We start from the raw sequence: 23,117 nt of genomic DNA, 5'->3' as shown, positions 1-23,117 counted from the left end.
ATAATAGATGCAGATATCATTAGTGGGAAAAAGGAAAGGAATCCTGTTAAAGTGAAGTTGATTTTGAAATAGGATGAAGGAAAGTTATAGGACAGAATGAATAAAAAGGAATGTGTAGAAGTTTGAGGTTGTGTTTTAAGGAAAGGAAATGATCAGACTGATCAAACTGTATTTTACAAAAAACTCTTGAAATTACATCTGCAGAATTGTTCTAGTATCTTTTTGGCAAGTTCTATGGAGGAGATATTGGACGGATTATCTAGACTCCTGTTACAGTGTTCGTAGAAAATGAAAATCTTTCAAAGCTGCAGGAAGTAAAGGTTTTTAAACATGAGATTGAATGAATTACACACTATTAAACTATATGCTGATACAGTGCTCCTAGATAATGGGAAATCAAGATTTTCCACATGGGATTGAATGAATTAAACATGATATTAAACTGCATGCTTTTTCTCTACAGATCTTAGCTTTCTTTGACTTTGACTCACAACAAACAGGTGTATTACATCTCATTGTGAATAAAGTGATATGTTTGCTTTTCTCTTCTTTGTACCTTCAGTATGTTTTCGATGCTTCATGACACTATGTTGGTTTGCACAAATCCAGATACAAGTCTTTTCTCTCTGTAATAAGGTCTACCCCTCGTGCAGACAGGAAAATCAGCTATGGACCCCAAAGTCCTCTTTCAGGGAAATAGTCAAGGGATTGGGATTTAACAGCTACTATATCAAGTACACTATAAACCTCAGGGGGACCCTGGAGGCAGGCCGGATCACGGAAAGACTGGAAATCATCACTGCTATGGAAAACGAGGAATCTGGGAATCTGCAATGACTAACTCAGTCTTGGTCCTACTCTCAGTGTCAGGGAAAAAAACCTGGAAACCAGATCTCTCCCAGCCCTGAAGAAGGGATGGGATGGACTCCTTTTTGCCAGGGCACCTCTACAGAAAATGAGGCCCCAGGTCACACCCAGTTCAACCTGAAGACTCGAAGACACCTCCAGTTTATCATGGGACCTAATCTTCTCATCTTATGACTAAGTGTGGGTAACTATGATGTGCCAGATAAACATTAATGCTCTTGTTGGTGTGATTCCTGTCTTTAGCCAACCCCTAGGACTTTTCAGTAAATAACAGGGTACCGCAAATGGAGAGTTCTCTAATTTTTTTTTTTTTTTTTTTTTTTTTTTTTTGGAGTTTGGTGTATATACATACATTTATTGCATTCTACCAACATTTTTATACCTCCTTTAATGATTTTTAATTATATAGAGAGTTCTCTAATTTTATGCAAAAGAACAAATCAGGTTTGTTAAAATTTGGCAAATTTTAAAATGAAGGTGGAGAGAAAATCATGTTTCTGTACCTTGCTTTTTTTTTTTTATTAAGAATCGGATTCTAATTATACAGAGGCGAACTTGCCTGGCTCCTGGCTCTTGCCCAGAACCCAACAGAGACGTGCACTTTTTCTGCCTCTCTTGGCTGCCTCCTGACTAGCTGCCTTGGTGGGACTACCCACTGACACCCTGGCTGAACGCTCCTGACAACCCAAGACTTCACTAACCAGCTGTTGGGGGTGATTGACTCTACTACATCATCCCTGGTGACACTGCAACATCAGATTATTTCCCTGGCCGAAGTTGTTCTTCAGAGAGTACTGGACTTAATTTACAACAAACAAAAGGGGGAAGGGTCTGTGTGTTTCTTGATGAACAATGTTATTTCATTAATGAATCTGGGATAGTTGAGGATGATATCAAGAATATGGTTAAAATTCACAATGATCTTAGGGAACTCTTCAGTGTCCACCCCCTCTTCTCCTGGTCAATTACCTCAGTCTGCCTTGAATGTTTGCCTTACTTCCCCCCTTTATTGTGGTTCTCTGTTTACTAGCCATAGCCCTTTGCTTGCTTAGAGTTACTCAAACATGATTCTGGTATTGGTCCTTCAATTTACATTTTGGCAATCTAAGCCCATAACAACCTATTTTCCTATGATTTCCAACAATAATATATGGGTAATATATTGCTTTTCTCTTTCTCTAACTAGTTAAGGGAATGAGAAGGTAATACACCTTTCATGGGGGGAAATCTTTTATGATCTCCCATTATTAATGCTGTAGGTTTTGAATTTAAATAAAAAGGAGGAGATGTAAGCATGGTGACAGGCACCAGAACTGATAAGATCTGACCCTGCATAGCAGATAAGACCTATCCCTGTCTGGGTGCATTTCACAAGCATTTGGTATTTGGTGCTGAATCCCACCCCCTAAGAATTATCGGTTAACTGCATTCCTAACTGGAGCATCTAGACTTATCTGGGATTGGGCCACTGCAAAACAGAGTTGAAAAGGTGACAGGTCAGTTATGCTAAACTTTATGTGACTGGACAAACTCTTAAGCCAAGATCCTCTATAAAATATGTCTATAGCTGGCAATAAAGTGAGCAGCAATCAGCTGTCTCCCAGAGTGATTTTCTCGCGCACCCATCATCCCTTGCCTCGCATCTGCCTGGACCTGGTGTGAAACATATCTGGACACATTGGCGAAAAACTTCCCCAACCAGGTATCACAACAATAATTAAAATTTTGCTTATGGAGGGGGTATGGTGCCACCAGCAGGTCAATCTGTACCTGTGAGGTGAGTGTATCAGTAACCTGATGGCACCGTCAGACTTTCAGATACCCCAAAATTGCTGCTGTGCCTTTGGCCAGACTTTGGGGCAAAGTTTACCAAGAAAGTAAACGGCCAAAAATTAGGTATGTGAGAGACACACCCACAAACCAACTCCAGCTCAGCTATATAATTGGAGGCATGGCCTCGCTGATTCCTGATTGAATTGCTTAACGGCCATGATCCAAGAGACTCATAAATGAATCTCAGAACCAAAGGCTTTTGGCAGAAATGCGTCCTGTTCCTGCAGTAGGTTACTGGTGCTGGGCCACTTCAGGTGGGAATAGGTTTCATGCCTTGGCCTGTTCCGCCTGGCAGCCCGATGACCACCATCCTCCAGAGGTCACTGGACAGTCAGGTTTGGGCCTGCTGACAAGACACGCAGGCCTCACCAGATGGGCGTGGAACTGGCCCTTTCCTCCCCATCCCAACGAGACCCCGAGTTGCCTCCTACAAACGGCCTCTCTGGCTCCTGATCAAGCTGATTAATGGCCACGATCCCAGAGACTAGAAACAAATCTCGAAACCCAACAGCTTTTGGTAGAAATACATCTGGACCACATACAAGGTGGCCAATGCCTCAGAGCTTGATGGAAAGCAGATGGAAAGTATGAGCAGGTGGTGACGGGGCAACTGCAGTCTCACGGGAAGGGGGGTGGTACCAGTTCATCCTTCACGCCCTACCGAGGTCACGAGTTGTCACCCACGAGCAGCTCTCTGGCACGGCCATAGCTCTAGAGGCAAAAGGACTTAATCCAGAGCCCGGCAGCTTGCAGCAGAAAAGTGAATAGACCATGCATTAAACTACGGTGCCATGCCTCCCCGGGAGGGAAAGGGTTGCTCCCTTCCACCTCCCCCCCAACCCCCCAGCAGCAAGGTGTCCATTGCCTCAGAGCTTGTTGGAAAGCCAGGTATGAGCCAGTGGTGACGGGGCAACTGCAGTCTCACGGGAAGGGGGGTGGTACCAGTTTGTCCTTCACACCCTACCGAGATCATGAGTTGCCTACCACGAGCGGCTCTCTGGCACGGCCATGACTCCAGAGGATTTAATCCAGAGCCCAGCAGCTTGCAGCAGAAAAGTCAGTGGTCCATGCGTTAAACTACAGTGCCATACATCCCCAGGAGGGAAGGGGTGATTGCTCCCTTCCACCTTTTTCCCCCCAGCAGCAAAGACCTCAGAGCTTATAGGAAAACTTATAGGCTGCCACCTCAGAGATTATAGGAAAGCCAGATATGAGCCGTTGGTGACAGGGCAACTGCAGTCTCATGGGAAGGGGGTCAGTACTGGCTCGTCCTTCATGCCCCACCGAGGTCACAAGTTGCCCCTCACGAGTGACTCTCCAGCACAGCCATAACACCAGATGCAGAGAAACCAATCTCATAATTATCTGGCTCTTTGCAGAAATCCAAAATCCAAAATAGTATTCTCATAACCAGCTATAGAAAACAAAGTATTTCACAAAGTCTTTTCAGCAATTCTGATTGTTGGGGGGGAAATTCTAAACAATAATGGTGCATCTTTTGTCAAAATAATGAATGTAATCAATATAGAGAATAGTTAAGTAGAAATCATTTTTTTAATAGGCATTGGGAGGGATGGAAGGGAGGGTATATTGGGGTTCTTGGTGGTGAAAAATTAGTACTGGTGAAGGGAAAGTTGTTTGATCATTGTATGACAGAGACTTAAACCTGAAAGCTTTGTAACTTTTCCCACAGTGATTAAATAAATAAATATAGGAAGAAAAGATAAATAAATAAAGTTACGAAAAAAAATTAAGGTGGAGTTCATGCCCAATTCAATCAGCTAATCAGTGGCTGAATAAATAGCAGTACTCATACATAAAAAAAATTTGCTTATGGAAATATAGGTGTAAATCATTCCCTCTCATTGTGTTTATCTATCTATAGCTTCAAGACTTTCACATTGCCTTGGTCAGTAGACATTTCTATAATCTTCAAACATCATGGAATTGTATTGGTCCATGACTACCACATTCATAGGCTCTTCAATTAATATCTACTGACGTTAATTGCTAAATAAGACTGCCTAAAACTATCAATAAAAAACTTGGCACAACAGGCCATGAATGACTAGTGTCATATACAGGTTGTGGGATCTCTACTGTTTGAACCCACCAGTCCAGGGTTGAAAATGCGAATTATTATTTTTTTTAGATCTTATTTATTTATTTTTATTAGTGAAACATCATGAGATACAGTTGTACACTTACAAGTTTTTGTGCTTGGGTTTCAGTTATAATTTTATTTTATAAAGTAATTCACAATAGTTCAAACAAACAAACAAACAAGCAAACACTGTCCTCCCATTGTTCATCAATTTTGCCCGAGCGGGCCCAGTAACATCTCCATTTTGAGATTTGTTGTTACTGTGTTTGGCATATTGAATATATGACAGGTAGTGATATACTCTCAGTGGCTTGCCGGACTCTCTGAGAGGGGCAGAGAAATTGAACCCGGCTCAGCCGGGCTGGCTGTGTGCAAGGTAGATGCCCTACCACTGTGCTATTGCTCCAGCCGGTAGAGTGTTTGCCTTGCATGCAGTCGACCCGGCCGAGCCGGGTTCGATTCCTCTGCCCCTCTCGGAGAGCTTGGCAAGCTACTGAGAGTATCTCGCCCACACGGCAAAGCCCAGCAAGCTCCCCATGATGTATGTATTCGATATGCCAAACTTAGTAACAAAAAGTCTCACAATGGAGATGTACTGGGCCCGCTTGAGCAAATCAATGAACAATGTGAGGATAGTGCACAATATTTCAAAAAATGTAAATTCTAAGTTTGACAAATAGTTGGATTTTGATAGGTACTATGTAAAAAATATAGAAAAATAAGAAAGTGTACCAGTAATAAGACTTAAAACCGGGTACAATTTGCATGTGTGTGTGTGTGTGTGTGTGTTTGTGTTAACTCTCTACAGCTTCAAAACTTTCACATTGCCTTGCTCAGTAGAAATTTCTTAGCAAATTATCATAAAATTAAATATAATCTTATATAAATGCAGCATTTACATATAAGTCATGAGTTTTCTTTAGACAAAAACACAAGAGTTTTCATGGTTACTTCATCAACCACATCTTGTTCTTTTTCAGTCTTTTGTCACCTTTAGATTTAGAACGAAATTCCACTCATTCTTATTCATAATTGTTTTTCAAATGTTACTTAATTAAAATTATCTTTCCTTTTTCTTTAATTTCTGCCTTCTAATTAATCAGTGATTTTGGTCATTATTCATCACATTATTTGTTAAAAACTCTTGTAAATTGTAAAAAATTTACAAATTGTACAAAATTGTAAAAAAATGTTGTAATTTTTATCTTGATTACTCAATTTCTACAAGCACTTATCTTCTGAAAGTTCAAGTGGGATGAAGGATAAACTAAGGTGTTAAGTCTCTGCTGGGTAGAGCTTGACCACCCACAGAGTCACACAGAGATAGGGTAGCACTTTCAAAGATTATTCACACATACACAACACACAATGACTCTGTGCTGAGGGTTCACAAGGTGGGACTACTCCCTAGGTTTGGAATCCCAAACAAGAAAACTGACTCTCTTTTTATACATTTTACTTCCAAGGCAAACGGAAGATATGCCATGTCCCTAATTTTTCCGTCTCACAAAGCAGATGTACAGAAGCAAAGATGCTAATCCTGCCTATTCATAGTAAGTTACGAATTAAGCAGTGCTTCAGCCCATGTCAAGGGGCAGAGGATAGTCAAACATCAGTCTGTCTTGAGGCAGTTACTTTCTTATCTGTGGTTTGGTATTGGAATATGTACACCACCGTCCTTGGGGTTTTTCCTCACTTAATTTTTAAACTCACTACCTTTAGGCACTAAATAGTTTTAAATGCAGCCACAGGGGTACTGCGATCTTCCACGGGGTAGTTATTGCTCCTTGATATAGCCAAGGATAAAATAAATTGAGTAAGGAGCGATAGCACAGTGGGTAGGGCATTTGCCTTTCACACGACCAACCCGGGTTTAATTCCTCTGTCCCTCTTGGAGATCCCAGCAAGCTACTGAGAGTATTCCACTGCATGGCAGAGACTGGCAATCTCCCCATAGCATATTTGATATGCCAAAAACCGTAACAACAAGTCTACAGTGGAGACGTTACTGGTGCCCACTCGAGCAAATCTATGAACAATGGGAGGATAATGCTACAGTGCTACAAATGAAGAATACCTGCTTTTTGTCAGATGTGAGCGAGAATGGAAAACAGTGGTAGAATTCACTTAATCACTTAATCACTTAACTTCCCATTAGTCATCGATTTGCTCGAGCGGGTGCCAGTAACGTCTCCATGTGTCCCTGTCGCGTGCTAGTGTAGCCCAATGGCATCTGTTCGCTCTGGGAACATGAAGAGCCTCAAACCGATCGTTCATGATCTTGACGAAGAAGTCTGACCATCTGGTAGGTGGGCGGCCATGCGGTCTTTTGACATCCCGTGGAATCCAGTCAGTAACAGCTCTAGTCCAGCAGTCGTCTTTAAATCTCATTACGTGACCAGCCCATCTGATTTTTGACACCTTGGCAAACGAGACAGCGTCCCTGATTCTTGATCCTCGACGGATGTCAGAACTCCGGATTCTTTCTCTTATTTGAGTGAAACGTGATATTCCAAGCATAGCTCTTTCTATTCTTCTTTGGGAGACCTGAATAGTGTTCTTATCTTGTTTGCGTAGGGCCCAGGTCTCTGAGGCATATGTTAATGCAGGAAGAACAGTGGAATCAAAGAGATGTGCCCAGAGCCGGAGGTTCTTCGTCCTCTTAGCTATTTCTTCGATGTTCTTGAAGGCATTCCAAGCCGCTCTCTTCCTCCTGCGCAGCTCGGGTGCCAGGTCATTTGTCATGTTGACTTCTCGACCTAGGTACACATAGCTGTTGCATTCGGAGATGGTCGTTCTGTTGAGAGCGAATGGGGCATCAGGAACGAGGCTGTTTCTCATGAACATTGTCTTCGTAAGATTCAGCTGTAGTCCTACCTTTCCACACTCACGGTCAAAGTCAGCCAGCATTTGTGCCGCTTGGCTGATGTTTGGTGTTATTAAAACAATGTCATCAGCAAAGCGGAGGTGGTGTAGTTGCCGACCATCTATCTTCACTCCCATTCCTTCCCATTCCAGTCGTCGCATGATGTTCTCGAGGGTGGCACTGAAGAGTTTCAGTGAAATGGTATCACCCTGCCGCACCCCTCTCTTGACATCAACGATCACTTCTTTGTAGAATGGTGAGATCCTGGTAGTGAATCCGCAATAGAGCTCACGGAGGATCCTGATGTATTGGGCTTGAATGCCCTGATTGGCTAGGGCTTCAATGACCGCTTCCGTCTCAACAGAATCAAAGGCCTTCTTTAAATCAATGAACGTTAAACAGAGCGGCATCTTGAACTCCCGAGAAACCTCAATGAGCTTGGTTATCGTGTGGATATGGTCGATGGTGCTGAATCCTTTGAGGAACCTGGCTTGCTCGCATGGTTGTTCTTCATCTAGTGTTCTGCCAATACTATTTAGGATGACTCGAGTGAACAACTTGTAGATGACAGACAATAGGCAGATCGGGCGATAGTTGCCAATGTCATGGATGTCTCCCTTCTTGAGCAGTAGCACGGTCCTGCTGGTTTTCCATTGGGACGGAACCTTGCATTCAGACAGGTAGCATGTGAAGAGCCGAGCCAGTGTATTGATGAGTACTGACGGCAGGTTCTTCAGGTGTTCAGGTCTGACCTTGTCTGGGCCTGGTGCTGTTTATTTCTTTACCGATGAAATGGCGTGTCAGATTTCGGAAGGGAGAACGTTGGGAACGACATATCCATCCTGTGGAATTTGGTATGTCGGCAAGTGGACATGGCTATCGAAGAGATTTGAGTAGAAGTCATGGATAATCTTCTCCATTGCCGTTCTGGAGGATGTGATGGAATTCACATAAAATTCAAATATCCACATAATGGTATTTAACTTATTATTTTATTTTAAATAGCAGATATTACAGAAAAATAGAATTTTTTGTTGTTTTGTTGTTGCTGCTATTGAGTCATACCCAGGGGTGCTCAGGTTTTACTCCTTATTTTGTGCTAAGGGATCATTCTTAGCAATGATACAGCAGGAGCACAGGGTGGAGTGCCAGGTCACTTTCAATCTCATCTATGGAACAGGTAGTTAATCAGAATACATAATGGGATAGCTAGGGTTGGGATATATCAGCAGACTAAAGGCAGCCCTCAGCCCTGTCTCTCTTTGTCTCTGTCTCTGTCTCTGTCTCTGTCTCTGTCTCTCTCAGCATGTACTCTCTGGACTCTTCTCTTCCTGGACCTCCAGGATCAGATAGGACTGTGCAACAAAACACATAACCCAGTACAGGCAGGCCACATAGGCCCAGACAGGGGAAGAATACGTGCAGAGCTTGAACACCCAGGAAAGTTCAGGTTCAGTAGCCCAGGCAGTGACAAGGTGCTGAGTATAGGTGTCTCACTCACATCCACATGGTCATGACCAGAGGCTAGGAAAGCCAGGACAGGATGACAGGAACTGCTGAGGTACAGCTGGGAGGCTCAGCGACAGGGACAGACACAGGGATCTCTCCTACATGCATGTAGCCATGGCCTGAGACCAGGGGAAGCATACAGGTGATAGAGAGAGTGACGCAGGCACAGGACCTGGCAGTATTCACGAGATGCAAGTACATCTCATGGGACAAGACAGGGAAGCTGTTCACAGGATACTGCAGCATAAGGGCTTCGGCATCGTTCATCTGGGGAGGGACCTAGACCCATCTACTTTATCAATGCAATAAACTATAACTTTTAATATCCCAATTTTAATATGAAAATCATTTATACAACTCTCAAGAACCCAGCAGCAGAGGAAAATCCACTTTCATGCTAACAACAGTGACTGAGGGAACATATGCAGTGTTGGGGATTGTCTTGTGCTAGGCAAGACATACCCATGAAACTATCTCTCTGACCCTAAAATAATATTTTTTTGAAAGTAGAAAAGTTTACTGGGAAGTAGAAGAAGAAAAATAACTCCCTAGGTAGGGAGGAACTTAGTATAAGACCAAATTAACTCTGGCTCCTTTTGTGAGTTTTTTAATATTACAACTGGGTCTTGGTGTTACAGAGAGTGTTGGAAGTTAAAGAAAAAGATTGTGTGTGTGTGTACTTCCTTTTAAATGAAAATTTGGCTCTTTGCATTTCTTATCAATTGGCAGAAATGTTACAGAGAATTTGAGGTCCAAAACACAAGTATATTTGCCTTAGGTATTGACCATTAGTCTGGCAAACTCCCCGTGGCGTACCCAATATGCCAAATACTAGTAACAATGAAGGGTCTCATTCTCATAACCCTGAAAGAGCCTTGAATATGGCACTTTTCTTAAAAATCTCAGGGCTAGGACGAAGGAGACGTTACTGGGGCCTGCTCGAAGCAATCGACGAATAACAGGATGGTTGTGATTGATTGTGATTGACCGTTATCTTAACTTCCGTGAACCTCAGCTCTGGAGCAGAATTTTATGAAGTTAGACACTTGTTCACTGCCTATTTATTAGAAAAAGCACAGAAATTCATTGGAAGTAAAAACTGTAGGATGGAGAAGATCAAAAATTTGACCTCCCACAACAGCTGGCAAGGAGTGACTGAGGTTTCCTCTTTCATTTTCCCTCCTTACAGATGAATTCCTGACTGTAATAAGGGAATGGGGCATCAAATCAGTTAGGCTAGATTCCTGCTGACTTCAGGGAATAGCATACGGGTTCATTGCCATCAAGATGTGTCAGGAAGAGTGACCCCTGGAGGTCACAGCACCATGCCTCAGTCACCTGCTTCTGGGGTTCCACATGATATCTGTAGTGTGCTGGCCTCAGACCTAAAGGAAACACACCTAACAAGAAGGTTCTAAGTACAGGTCCTATTAGTTATACAAGACTGAGAAGGGGAGGACCCAAGCAAGTCAAAACCAAGTATTTTCCATGAAAGCCACACATGATAAGCCAATTCCCAGTATCAGAAGTCTATTTCATAGGTTTGAAATTTGATCTAGATTTATTTAGGCTTATTCTTAAAGAAGAAATATTACTTCCCAAGCTGGTATACCTATACTGGGCTTAAGTGACCTCATAGCTAGTGGATAAGTGTAATATTTGGAAGTTGAAGGTCAATTATGTTCCCAGTATAGTGGGCTCTTTCAGATTTTTTTCTTTTTTGAAAGGCATGGTACTGAAGAAGGCAGTCAGGTAGAGGGGGAAGCCCCCTCCACCTCCACTATAACAGCAAATTCCTGGAAGTAATAAAGGCTAAAATTCCTATTTCATGAGGACAGGAACTAAGGCCTGATAAAACCTTAAGCAGTTACCAGTACAGACTGGTACCTCTTTGAAAGTAACTTCAGCAGGAACAAAGGCTAGGAGAGAAATGTCAAAGACCCAAACCACTCCCAACTCTACTCATTGTCAACCACCTTAGCAATGGACTTTTACCCAGGTAGAAAGTCCTATACAGGGCAGCTTCAGGAAACCCTATAAAAGCCAATTTGAACAAAGGAAGGCCAGCTCATGTGCTGCCTATGCCCATGTCTTGCTGCCATGCATAGGTGGTGCATGAGCACATGTATTGTCTGCGTCTCTGCTCTTGAGACGTGTGCTTTCATACCATACTTTCACATCTAATACTGGGATGTGTACTGGGGCTCCCTCTCAACTGTGGAGAATATGGGGTCATATTCTCTCTCTCTCTCTCTCTCTCTCTCTCTCTCTGTCTGTCTGTCTCTCTCTCTCTCTTCCATCCTCAAAACTCCAAAATGAAATTTGTTATACTTCACTGCTTGTCTCCTCCTGAAATTTTTTTCTGTGAGTGAAAGGTAAGATTCTGAAAGATCTAGGCAAGGTCTTTTTTTGGGAACTGGACAATAGGTAGGACACTTGCCTTGCATGAGACATGCTCGTATTAAATCCCTGGAACTCCATATGGTACCCTGAGCTCGTCAGAAGTGATCCCTGAGTAAAATGGCAGGGCAAGTCCTGATAACAGCCAAGTGTAACCCCCAAACAAACAAAAGGATGTAGCATTTTCAAGCTATTATATCATGTTATACCACTCGGAATACATATATATATATATGTATATATATTTAATTTACTGAATTTCAATTTGTGAAAATTGAAAGTGAGAAGCAGATCATATCTTAAAACAATATAATTCATTATCATAATCTGCTTTGGAACATGTTATATCTAACAACATAGTTATATAAATACAAATACATATAATTAGTTATAAAATGTAACTAAGATAAGATTTAGCTCACTTTCCCTACACTCAAATATGACTCAAGTAAAATTTATGATAATCAAAATTTAGATGGTAGAATTGGGGTGATAGTTCAAAGATCCAGTGTAAATGCTTTGCATCCTAAAGATCAGATTTAATTTTCAAGCACTGCATAGTACCAAACATCAATGGGATGATCTCTGAGTGGCCTATGAAGAGGGGATTAGCCCTTGAGAACTCTCTACCTAGTTTGATAAACTGTGGACTGTCATCTTTTTTACATTAACATTTAAATACACACAATTTTCTAATAGTCTAAATTTCCCTTTGTATTTTAGAGGTAAAAAATACTATAACATCCTGTTAGCAACATTTGTAATAACCTTATGTTCTTATAATAATGTACTTATAATTTATAACCTTATGTACTATACCAAATAATATACTATTACTTAAAAATCCTAATCAAGAAGTTTCAATCAAACTAGGTTGCTTAACAGAAAATCTAAATTATTTCTATGCTGTCATTGCTTCAGCCCAGTGACTACTTTTATCTGTTGTTTAGCTCACCCAATCTATTTTCTCCTGAACTGTAAATTGCACAGGACTATACACTGTGTGGTTATAAATCTGATCATTGCACTTGTTGGTAATAGAGATGAAAATGTGTCAGTAAGCATTGCAAGCTTTAGGCATAGCTGTGTTTCCCTCTGGAGAAAGTGATAATAAATACAGACACCAAGTATGTCTACAATATGAGAAATTTTCTCTTGTCACTCCACTCCAATTTCTTTCGACCTATCCCTTGAAAGGGATTGTATTCCTTGGTAGGATCAATGGAATAAAGTACATTATTTCAGATTGGTTTATAAGCAAATAAAATAACTAAAAATAGCTCTCCTAGACCAAGAATGTAAGTCCAAGTTTTATTCTTGTTGGGACAGACTGGGGAAAAAATTAAAATAAATAAAAAGGTATGCTTTTTCTATAATCAAAATCCTTGGTACTTAAACTGTTAGGAATTAGAGAACTTTGTGCTTCAAAACAAAAATCACTCTTGCATAGCTAGAGAGATCATATAGGACATTAGTCACTTTTCTTGCAAGAGACCAGCATCGGTTTAAGACCCAGAGCAGCATATGTTCCCCCAAGCACTTCCTGGAATAGTACAGAGCCAGGAAAAGCCTCTGAGCATCACAGGTTGTGTCCAACATCTTTCTGACTTAAAAAAAAAGTCTAATTCATAGTAACCCAATAAAAATACTTATAAGTTTTGACAAAATGGACACTATTACCTAAAAATAAAACTTACATGATTATTGAACATAAATAAATGTATCTAATTAGAAGATTTTTAATTGCACAAAACACTAACACTTACGTTAAAAGGAGTTGATATAAATATGGGAACAGTAGACAGATTGTTTATGATACTAAAATTTAACTCAAAACCAAGAAACAGTAAATAGTCTTGAGAGAGGAAGATATCTAAAGTTGAGATAAAGTTATGTAAAGGAAAAATACAGGGCAATAAGTTATCAATAACTGAAACAGAATCACAGCTGTCAACTTGGTTTTATGGATGCCTTCATTCAGTTAAGGCTAGTCGCTAGTTGGTCCAGAGAGGTAGTGTAGCAGGTAAGGTTCTTGCCATGCAAGCAGTTTACCATGGTTCAATTTCCACCACTACATATACTGCAAGCCCTCCCAGGAGTGACAGCTCTATGTAAAGCCAGGAGTAAGCACTGAGCATGAAAGGTGTGACCCTAAAATGAAACAAAAACAAAAGCAAAAAACAACACTACTAAGAGATATTGATGCATCAACGTAAAAGTAATGAAGCACTGAATGTCAATATTAAAAACTAGTCATTAATGACGCTGATGTGTAATCAATAATTAATTACTTATTGTAAAGTATAATTTAGTTGGCTTTAGTTTTAATATTTTCATAGACAAAATGAAGATCATAGGAAGGTTTAACAACATGTGGATTAGAAAAATCATTTGATTATTCTAAAGAGCTTTCCTTAGAAATGACAATACATTTGAAGATTTGGTTGTACTAAACAAATGTTTGTACACTGTTTCCATTAACGCTTTCTCTTTTAATTTTAGGTCACCCTCTTTTAGTTTTGAGAAACCCATCTGATTTAGTACTCACAGATTAAACCCAACTAGCCAGCCAGCAAAGGCATAAAAGAATTCTCATATCAATAAAAGTTCCATTGTGATTAAGTGATAATATATTCATAGTGTTAGGGCATGACTCTGGATCTCCGACCGCAAGCAAGGACCATGCAGGAATGCAATCAACAAGCAGGTAGTTTATTGAGCTGGCTAGCCAGGGTCAAGCCATCAGGCAAGACCCCGAACTTTTTCAAAGGGGATCTTTTTTTTAAAATTTTTATTAGTGAAACACCATAAGGTACAGTTGTAGATTTACAATTTTTTGTGCTTGGGATTCGATTATAAAATGATCAAATACCCATCCCTCCACCAGTGCCCATTTTCTGCCACCATGGATAATATCCCTCCCACCCCCATTCCCCCCATCCCACCCTGCCTCTATGGCAGGGCATTCCCTTTTGTTCTCTCTCTCCTTTTGGGGATTGTGGTCTGCAAAAGAGGCATTGAGTGGCAAACATGTTCAGTCCATAGTCTACTTTCAACATGCATCTCCCCTCCTGGGAGGATCTTCCAAACACCCTTTATTTGGTGCTCCCTTCTCTATCTGAGCTGCCCTTTCCCCTAGAATGCCCGGCTGGCCTCTAAGCTATGGAGTAATCCTCCTGGTGTTGATCTCAGCTATACTTGGGTATTAATCTCATATTTTGTTACTTTATATCCCCCAGATGAATGCAATCTTTCTATGTCTATCCCTCTTTCTGACTCATTTCGCTTAGCATGATACTTTCCAAATTGTACCACTTGTATGTAAATTTCATGACTTCATCTTTTCTAAGAGCTACATAGTACTCCATTGTGTAGATGTACCAAAGTTTTTTTAACCAGTCATCTGTTCTTGAGCACTCAGGTTTCTTCCAGTTTCTGGCTATTGTAAAGAGTGCTGGAATGAACAAACAAGTGCAGATGTCACTTCGACTATACATTTTTGCCTCTCTGGGATATATTCCCAGGAGTGGTATTGCTGGGTCAAATGGGAGCTCAATTTCTAATTTTTTGAGAATCGTCCATACCGTTTTCCAAAAGGGCTGAACCAGTCAGCATTCCCACCAACAGTGAAGGAGAGTCCCTTTCTTGCCACATCCTCGCCAGCATCGATTGCTTTTGTTCTTTTGAATGTGGGCCAGTCTCTGAGGTGTGAGATGGTATCTCATTGTGGTTTTGATCTGCATCTCCCTGATGATTAATGATGTAGAGCATTTTCTCATGTGCTTTTTTGCCATTCGGATTTCTTCTTTGAGAAAGTTTCTGTTCATTTCATTGCCCCATTTTTGGATGGGGTTGGATGTTTTCTTCTTGTGGAGTTCAACCAGTACTTTGTATATCCTTGATATCAACCCCTTGTCAGATGTGTATTCGGCGAATATCCTTTCCCATTCTGTAGACTGTCTTTGTATTTTGGTCACTGGTTCTTTGGAGGTGCAGAAGCTTCTTAGTTTAAGATAGTCCCATTTATCTATCTCTGTTTTCACTTGCTCGGCCAGCGGCGTGGCATCTTTGAAAATACCATTAGCTTCAGGTCATGGAGGGTTTTGCCAACTTTGTCTTCAATGTACCTTATGGTTGCTCATCTGATGTTGAGGTCTTTAATCCATTTTGATCTTACTTTTGTACATGGTGTTAGGCAGAGTTCTGAACCCATTTTTTTGCATGTAGCCGTCCAGTGATGCCAGCACAATTTGTTAAAGAGGCTTTCCTCTCCACTTCACATTTCTTGCACCTTTATCAAAGATTAGATGATCATATGATTGAGGGGAGATGTCAGTGTATTCAACCCTGTTCCATTGGTCTGCAGTTCTGCCTTTGTTCCAGTACCATGCTGTTTTAATTATTACTGCTTTGTAGTAGAGTTTGAAGTTAGGGAGGTTGATTCCTCCCATTTTCTTTTTCCCAAGAATTGCTTTAGCTATTCGTGGGGGTTTATTGTTCCATATAAATTTCAGGAGTTTTTGCTCCATTTCTTTGAAGAATGTCATGGGTATCCTTATAGGGATTGCATTGAATTTATACAATCCTTTCAGTAGTATTGCCATTTTGACAATGTTAAGTCTCCCGACCCATGAGCAGGGGATATCTTTCCATTTCCTCATGTCCTCTTTTATTTCCTGAAGTAGCATTTTGCAGTTTTCTTTGTACAGGTCGTTTACTTCCTTAGTTAAGCTGATTCCTAGGTACTTGATTTTCTGGGGCACAATTGTGAACGGGATTGTTTTTTTCATGTAGCTTTCTTCTCTCTCACTGTTTGCATATAGGAAAGCCATGGAATTTTGGGTATTGATTTTATAGCCTGCAACTTTACTATACAAGTCTATTGTTTCTAGGAGTTTTTTGTGGAGGTTATTGGGTTTTCCAAGTATAGTATCATATCATCTGCAAATAGTGAGAGCTTGATTTCTTCCTTTCCTACCTGAATGCCCTTAATATCTTTTTCTTGCCTAAAAGCTATTGCAAGTACTTCCAGTACTATATTGAACAGCAGTGGAGAGAGTGGGAATCCTTGTCTCGTCCCTTGTAAAATCTTATCACGCTGAAGGTTGTGTGTTCACGGACTCACTGGATGGCACTGTCTCACCACCTGCGTTCGGTGCTCTTGAGCCGCTGTGTGTGGCCTGGATCGGAACGGCTGTTGGCCAAGGGCAGATGGAAGAAGAAACGAGGGCCAGGCCGGTCTATATCAATAGTAGTTTATTCCAATCCTCTTCATTCCTGTCTTTCTCTGCCTCCTTCTCTCCTGGGCCCCAATCTTGGAACCTCTCTCCTTCTGGCTCTCTCCTTCTGGATCTCTGGAGCCCGAGCTCTCTCACTTTTGACTCCCCTCTCCAAGCTTACGTCTTAGTTTATATACCAGTCACATAAGGCGGTGACATAAAGGTGGGTTGAATACTGACGAATCAACAAAGAGAGGTAAGGCCACTCCTCCAGGAGATTAACTCAAGGATAAAATCTCATCTACAGAGATTACTTCAGATTACTAGGAGATCCACTCAAGGGTGGGATCGCAACAAGGGTGTGTTCTTCCCTCAGTTAGTAATCTACTTAAATAGTTGTAATAAATCTACTTCTAATATTTCTAGCAATGTCATTCTGTATGAGCACAGTAAGAGATATAAATTAAGTTTGGTTCTTCCTGAGAACATCTCACTATACTTTCCGCAGTCCTCAGGCCAGGTTAATCTTTCTAGCTCCAGCAGGGTCCTAGTCTCGTCGTTACTTACTTTTGGATTATGACAGCATTTGTCCATGATCATGCCCTCAACTTATATTTGAGTATCGTGGCTCTTTGACCTGGCCCATTTTGATGCCAGGGTAGCTCACTGCTTGCCCTGGGTCCATTTGTCGGGACCCTGCTTTTGGGGTGCTAGGAACTAAGGGCAACTGAGTCAAGAAATCAGATGCCCAGGAGTAAATATTTTTCGGAGTCAATCAACTCCCAAGTTACAAAGCATAATATTAACTGTCTTCCTGTGTCCACACAGAAATGACATTGCTTACAATACAAGTTCAGTGTCCTTAGATGGGTGTGACCTGACAAACCTAAGCTACCTGAGGAAGGACAAAAGAGTGTTATCCTACAGTCCCTGATCTTAGAGGGAAGGCTCTCAGTTTTTCCCCTTTGAGGATGATGCTTGTTGTAGGCTTGTGGTACATGGCTTTAACTGTGTCGAGGAAAGTTCCCTCTATACCCATTTTGGCTAGGGTTTTCATCATAAAGGGTGTTGGATCTTGTCAAATGCTTTCTCTGTATCTATTGATATGATAATATGCTTTTTATCTCTTCTTTTGTTGATATGATGGATTACGTTGATTGATTTCCGAACGTTAAACCATCCTTGCATCCCTGGGTTGAATCCTACTTGGTCATGGTGTATGATCTTTTTGAAGAGTAGTTGGATTCTATTTGCTAGTAGTTTGTTGAGGATCTTTGCATCTGTGTTCATCAGGGATATAGGCCTGTAATTCTCTTTCTTTGTGGTATCTCTGTCTGCTTCTTTTGGTATCAGTGTGATATTTGCTTCGTAGAAACTGTTTGGAAGTGTTTTTGATATTTCAATTTCATGGAAAAGCTTAAAGAGCATTGGGAGTAAGTCCTCTTTAAAGATTTGGAAGAATTCACTAGTGAATCCATCCGGGCAGGACTTTTGTGCTTGGGGAGACTTTTTATTACCATTTCAATTTCCTTGATGGTGATAGGTCTGTTCAGGTATTCCAGGTCTTCTTGGTTCAGCCTTGGGAGTCTGTAGGAGTCTAGGAATTTATCCATTTCCTCGAGGTTTTGATGTTCCGTGGCATAAAGCTTCTCAAAGTACTCCCTGAGGATCCTTTGAATTTCTGTAGTTTCTGTTGTAATGACCCCCTTATCATTTCTGATTTGGTTTATTAGGGTTTTCTCTCTACCTCTCTTTGCGAGTTTTGCTAGAGGCTTATCGATCTTGTTAATTTTCTTGAAGAACCAGCTCTTGGTTTCATTGATCTTTGGGATTGTTTTTTGGGTTTCCATCTCGTTAATCTCTGCTCTGAGTTTTATTATTTCCTTCCTCCTCTTTGGGTTGTGCTCCTTTTGTTGGTCCTTCTCCAAGCTCTTAAGCTGTGAGGTTAGGTTATTTATGTGTGCTCACTCCTCCTTCCTGAGGAATGCTTGTAGAGCTATAAACGTTCCTCTTAACACAACTTTTGCTGTGTCCCATAAAATTAGTTTTAAATACTTTGCTGGTCTCTCATTAGGTGCATATACATTTATTATTATAAATTCTTCCTGTTATACAGATCCTTTGATCAATAAGAAATGGCCTTCACTGTCTCTTGTGACCTTCTTCACTCTGAAATTGATGTGGTCGGATATTAGGATGGCTACCCCAGCTTTTTTATGGGAGCTGTTTGCCTGTAGGATTGTTTTCCAGCCTTTGACTCTGAGTCTGTGTTTGCTTTGACTATTGAGATGTGTTTCTTGCAGGCAGCAGAATGTTGGGTTCAATTTTCTAATCCATCCTGCCATTCTATGTCTTTTAATTGGTGTGTTTAGCCCATTGACATTAAGAGAGATTATTGTTATGGGATTTTGTCCCATTGTTCTGTTGAAATTTGGTGTATTTGAGGGGCCTGTCTTGCCTTAAAGTGGCCCATTTAGTTGTTCTTGTAACCATGGTTTTGAGTCTATGAAGTTCCTGAGCTGTTGTTTGTCTGTGAAACTGTGTGTTGTTCCTTCTATTATGAATGAGAGTCTTTCTGGGTAAAGTATTTTTGGAGAGGCATTTATTTCATTGAGTTTTTTCACTATGACCCACCACTATTTTTGGGCCATGAGGGTTTCATCAGAAAAATCAGCTGTGAATTTTATTTTATTTTTTTTTCAGCTGTGAATTTTAAGGATGCTCCTTTGTAAGAGATTTCTCTCTTCGATCTTGCTGCTTTCAGAATTTTGTCTCTGTCTAAGGTTTTGGTCATTTTGATCAGGATGTGTCTTGGAGTATTTTTATTCGGATTTCTTCTAGCTGGTACCCTTCGGGCCTCCTGAATGTGTTTACAAGTTTTCTTCAGCTCTGGAAACGTTGTAGCAATGATGTCTTTGACAGTTTCTTCTTCATCAAGGTTTTCTTCCTGTCCCTCTGGGACTCCAATAATTCTTACGTTACCCCTCTTGGCTTCATCACGATCTTCTCTTACCATCTGTTCCCGAATTGTGAGTCTCTTTTCCATTTTCTGCTCTTTTCTGGAGAGTCTGTGAACTTCTTCTTCGAGCTCACTGATTCTGTTCTCAGCAGCTGTTACTCTGCTGCTGAGGCCTTCCACTGAGTTTTTCAATTCACCTACCAGGTTTTTCAGGTCTGACATTTCCGATTGCATTTTCCTCATTTCTGCCTTCAAATCTTCTTGTCTTTTATTGGCATTGCTTTCCATTGTTTCTTTTAGTTCCCTAAGCATTCTAAGTAGTTCCCTTCTAAATTCCTTCTCAGAGAGGTTGTCTAACACTACAATACTGTTGGTGTCTTCTGGGATAGCCTTTTCAATAAGAAAGTTTGGTGTTTTTTTGCGTTGTTTTACCATTGTGACCAGTGTGGTTTAGTCCTTCACATTCAGTGTTACTATTCTGCTTGATATGCAGTGTGAGTTGAGATAGGCTTATGAGTTATTGGCTACTCTGTTTCTAGTGGCTGAGCTAACCTAGAGAAGGTTCCAACTAAGAGGGTAGCTTATGGTTCCTATGTCATATGTAGTGGAAGAATATTTTGCGGCCGCATTAGTGGCTGCGGTTCCGGAAAGCGTCCCTGGCGCTGGGCGCCAGGCTGTACCTGGTTGAATGAGGAGAGAGTACCTGGAGACGTTCAGCTTTGTTGCCGAGAGATGGGCCTCAGTTCCTGTCCCGCGCAGATCAAGGGAGAAAACCGGCTGTTCTAGGGGATCGAGCTAGCTGCGCATGCACAGAGAGGGTCCCAAGCCCTGGGGGCAGGCTGTACTTGGTTGAATGAGGAGAGAGTACCCAGAGACGTTCAGCTTTGTTGCCGAGAGATGGGCCTCCAAATTGGATCTTATATAGGCCTTCACTGGCCGTTACAGCAAAGCCCGCGCATTTCCTAGCCAATAGATTTGTAACAACATATACTTTCTTAACCAATCCATTTAAAAGTACATCACTCCTTAGCCTATATATTCAAAGATCAGCATTTACGTACATAGGCATTGTGGTTAGTGGGTATCTGGTAACTCGGACATTTGGTTATCACCTGACTCCCTTTGATTCTCAGCTCATGGCTCCTGCATTCTGGTGGAGGCAGGTGGATAAGGGAAAAGTTCCTAACAGAGGTAAGAGACAAGGAAGGGCCAACAAATGGTTTCAGAATTTACATCCCAACAGGGAAGAGTCAACAAATGGTTTCAGAATTTACGTCCCAATAAGGAAGGGCTTCACAGTGAAGGGAGAGTTACTAATTAGCAGAGTTTAGCTCTGGAATTTTTCTCAGGGTCCCTAGGGACCTTACAATAGGTTTAGATATTCAAGTTTTCCCTTTTTGTGGAACATTATTAATTTCTTGGTAGAAATCAGTCTCGGACTTGGGAAGTTTCCTCCCCAGAATATTCCCACTTATTTCTCAAGGGAACTTTCCTGGGAAATTTGTTTGGGGGGGGGTTGGTCTAGTCTAGTCACATGTTTAGTTACATACACGTGTTTATCTTTTTTCATTTTCCCTTTTCTTTTTGGTTTTGGGCCATATCCAATAGTGCTCAGTGCTTACACATTGTTGGAACGCAAGGAGCTTAGGTTTATCAGGTTGCACCATCACAGTGCTCCCGAGTCACTCCCATTCCTTTGTTTGTCTGTAACCACTTCTTTGTGCTCTCTTCCCCAACCAGTAAATAAGCTTTTTCCCTAATCAGAATCTGTTAATTTGTAAGGTCAGATCCTTCTAGGACAGTGAACTTGTATTGTAAGTTAATATTGCCTTTCTCCTCTCCTTATATCTTTTGAATAGTTTACTTTAATGCAATGTCCTTTTTGTATAGATACAGAAAGACAACTAAAATTATGCTTTGTAATTTAGGATTTAATTGGCTTTGAATATTATTCATTCCTGGGCATCTGCTTTCTCAATTTAAGCCTCAATTGTCCTCACTTCCTAGCACCCCCAAAAGCAGGGTCCTGATGAGGGACTGGATGGAACCAGGGTGAGCAGGTAAGCTGTGTGCTACCCTGGCATCTAGATGGGCCAGGCCAAGGTGCCACGATTCTTAACTATAAGTTAGGAGTTTGATCATAGTCAAATGCTGCCATGATCCAAAAGTAACTAGGACCCTGCTAGGGATAGGAAAGACAATCTGGCCTGAGCACTGTAGTCTGAGATCGAGATGGCCCTAGGAGAGCAATTCTATAAGCTTACAGTATTTCTTACGGTGTCCATACAAAATGATTTATATTATGTATGCTTTTATATTGTTGGACAAGGAGAGGAGAAACACACCCAAGGAATTCCATTCTAGGGTGGGCTGATCTGCTAAATGAGAATCTGTCCTAGAAGCAGCTTTCCTATGTGTCCTGACTAGTTAGGATGAGGCTGAACATTTCTCCCCTTCAATCTGCGTTCAGGAAATCATTTCAGTATATTTTAAGAGGCAGTTTCCCTTTTCTCACAGAAACCTAGCTGGTCTTAGATATACAGATCTCAGGTGCTAGCCAGGCCTGATCTTTGGGATGTAGAGTCTAGGCTCTTGGCAGGCTAGTTTTGAGGATGCAAAGCTCAGAAACTTGTCTTTGGGATGTAGATTCCAAGCTCTAACAGTCTGGTCTTTGGGATGCAAATTAGGTTTCAGTTTTGCTTTTGTAACTGTCCTCCCATTGTTCATTGATTTGCTCAAGTGGGCCCAGTAAAGTCTCCATTTTGAGACTTGTTGTTACTATGTTTGGCATATTGAATACATCATGGGTAGCTTGCCAGGCTTTGCTGTGTGGGCGAGATACTCTTGGTAGCTTGGTAACCTTTCGGGCTCTCTGAGAGGGGCAGAGGAATTGAACCCGGCTCTGCTGGGCTGGCTGTGCGCAAGGCAAATGCCCTACTGCTGTGCTTTGTATTTCACTCTAATTAAATATTTTTAAAAAGAAAAAAAATGCTGGCTAAGTGGGGAGAGGGAAACTGGGGACATTGGTGGAGAGAAAATCACACTGGTGGTGGGATTGGTGCTGAAATATTGCTTACCTGAAATAACTGTATTATATACAACCTTGTAGATCACAGTGATTTAATATATACATATTTTTAATTTAGGGAGCCAAATAAATGAATCCATGTAAGCCATTTAGTAAAGTTACTTACATATAAGTGACAGTACATGTTTTTATTTTTCTGAATATTGTAATTTTCAGAAATAACTTAAATGTGAAAAATACCCCGGGAATGATGACTGTAGAAAAGTATAAACTCGAGCAATGCTATGTTGGTACAATCACGCAATGCTTCTAACCAGCCTCCACTATATCCA

Source organism: Sorex fumeus, unplaced genomic scaffold (assembly GCF_029834395.1).
Source record: "Sorex fumeus unplaced genomic scaffold, SorFum_2.1 ptg000007l, whole genome shotgun sequence".
NCBI lineage: Eukaryota > Metazoa > Chordata > Mammalia > Eulipotyphla > Soricidae > Sorex > Sorex fumeus.
The sequence above is the reverse complement of the archived record's forward strand: the minus strand, read 5'-3'. Positions refer to the sequence as shown.